The 2216-nt window shown below is 44.3% G+C and overlaps 1 pseudogene; it reads right to left on the reverse strand.

Moving 5' to 3' along the window:
* Positions 1 to 231: 231 nt before the first annotated feature.
* On the reverse strand, positions 232 to 1849 carry LOC116464474 (signal peptidase complex subunit 2-like; annotated as a pseudogene).
* Positions 1850 to 2216: the final 367 nt, after the last annotated feature.

A 2216-nucleotide genomic window follows, 5' to 3' on the forward strand; every position in this document is an offset into this window, starting at 1 on the left:
AAAATCATGCAAACAGCATACCGAGGTGACCACAGCTAGACATCAGAGCTACAGCTTCTCAGATCTGTGTCAGAAAATCCTATGTATCCAGAATAGACTAGAATTTCAGGACAAAGCACGGACTTTTTAACAGTTCTTACTTTACCCATTTTAAGTTCTTTTTATCTCCCCCACCCCCCAGTTCAGTAATTCAGCAAGATCCAGCAGGAAGAGGGCTACCTTTAGAGCTGGCTATTTGATGTTTCTTCCCATGGGGAGACTGTCACGGAGCTTGGACATCTCAGGCTCATGCATCCATGACCAGTCTCCCAATGGGGTCAAAAAAATTCAGTGATAGATTTTGTGAACTCTGCTTCCCGCTGCTGCTTTGTTCTGCTGATGAAGGTCAGCTTCAGGGTGTATCTGCCATCAAACCTTTTAAGACTGGAGGGCAGCTCCCAAATATCAGAATCCACTCCTGCAGGCTCTTTTCTGTGGGCCACGAGGAAGATGATCTTCTCCTTGGATGAGGTCTAAATGGTCAGAATTCCCCTCATCACAAAGCCAAAACGGGCTTGGACTCTGGAAAGGGATGCATATAATCCCAAATCACAGCCGCTATGGCAAAGCAAAAGGAGATTGTACAGATGGTGAGGTGACCGTCAATTAGACAAAAATTCTCCACATATTTGTATTTTTCCAGCAGTATCTTTTTGGCAGAATCATCCAGAGTTTTTCACAGCTGATCCATCCCACTTGTCAGTTTTTACAGGCGTATCACCTATCTTCCACTTATCCAACATGCTGCCATAGCCACTGCCTGTCCCGCAGCTGGAACCCCCGCCAGCCCCACCGCCACCTGCGCTACCACCACTCCTCCCGCCCGTGCAGCTGCTGCCATCTTGTCCACCTCTGAGTCTCCCTTCAGAGAATATCTTTGTGCTCTTCTGTTAAGCAATGTCTTCTTTGATAGATCCCAAAAACACTATTTCTGAAAAAAAGAATAAATTTGACTTTAAGCATTTAAAAATTTCCCTTCAATTGACACCATTAAGAGAATGAAAATATAAGCCACAGACTGAAATAAAATATTTTCAAGTCATACACTTGTATCCAGTATATTTAAAGAATTATCAAAAGTCAGTAATAAGAAAACTCTGTTTTTAAATGGGCAAAAGATTTGAACACAAAACTTCCCCAAAGCAATCATATGAACGACAAAGCACATGAAAAGGTCTCAACATCATTTGCCATCAGGGATCCACAAGCTAAAACCACAATAAGATAGCATGGCACCCATGTTAGAAAGGCTACAATAAAAATGATTAACAAGGTAAGCGAGGCACAGTGGCTCACGCCGGAAATCCCAGCACTTTGGGAGTCCAAGGAGGCAGAAGGATGGTTGGAGGCCAGGAGTTTGAGACCAGCCTGGGCAACCTATCTTTAAAAAAAAAAAAATTTTTTAAGATGAGCAATACCAAGTGTTGGTGAATATGTGGGAGAATGGGAAGTCTCATCCGTTGCTGATGGGGATGAAAGATGATGCCACATCACCAAGCAGTTTGGCAAAGCTTCTGATGCTGAGTGGGTACTTATGATATGACCCAACACTCTCACCCCCAGATTCTTACCCAAGAGTAATGAAAGCAAGACTCTGTCTCTAAAAAATATAATTAAAAAGAAGATGAACAATACCAAGTGTTAGTGAAGACGTCGGAGAACTGGAAGTCTCATCCATTGCTCATGGGGATGGAAAATGATGCCACATTGGCGAGCAGTCTGGCAAAGCTTCAGATGCTGAGCATATGCTTATCATACGATCCAGCACTCCCACTCCCAGGTTCTTACCCAAGAGCACCAAAAACGACATGTATGTGCACATGGAGCAGGTGTTTTTCTTTGCTAGAGCTTCCACAAGCAGGAACCACACATGTGGTGTTGGAACAAGAAATGTATTTTCTCACATATCTGGAGGCTGGAAGTCCCAGAGCACAGTGTCTGCAGGGTTGGTTTCTCCCAAGGCCTCTCTCCTTGACTTGTAGATGGCCACCTGTTCTCTGCGTCCTCCCACAGCCTTCTCTCTGTTTGTGTCTCTGTCATAATCTCCCCTTCATAAAAGGACACCAGTCACTCTGGACTAGGGCTCACTCTAATAGCCTCATCTAACATCCATTACCTCTTTCAAGGTCCCGTCTCCACATATAGTCACATTCTGAGGTACTGGGTGTCAGGATGTC

The sequence above is a fragment of the Hylobates moloch genome, unplaced genomic scaffold (genome assembly GCF_009828535.3).
Source record: "Hylobates moloch isolate HMO894 unplaced genomic scaffold, HMol_V3 SCAFFOLD_780, whole genome shotgun sequence".
In the NCBI taxonomy this organism is placed as follows: domain Eukaryota; kingdom Metazoa; phylum Chordata; class Mammalia; order Primates; family Hylobatidae; genus Hylobates; species Hylobates moloch.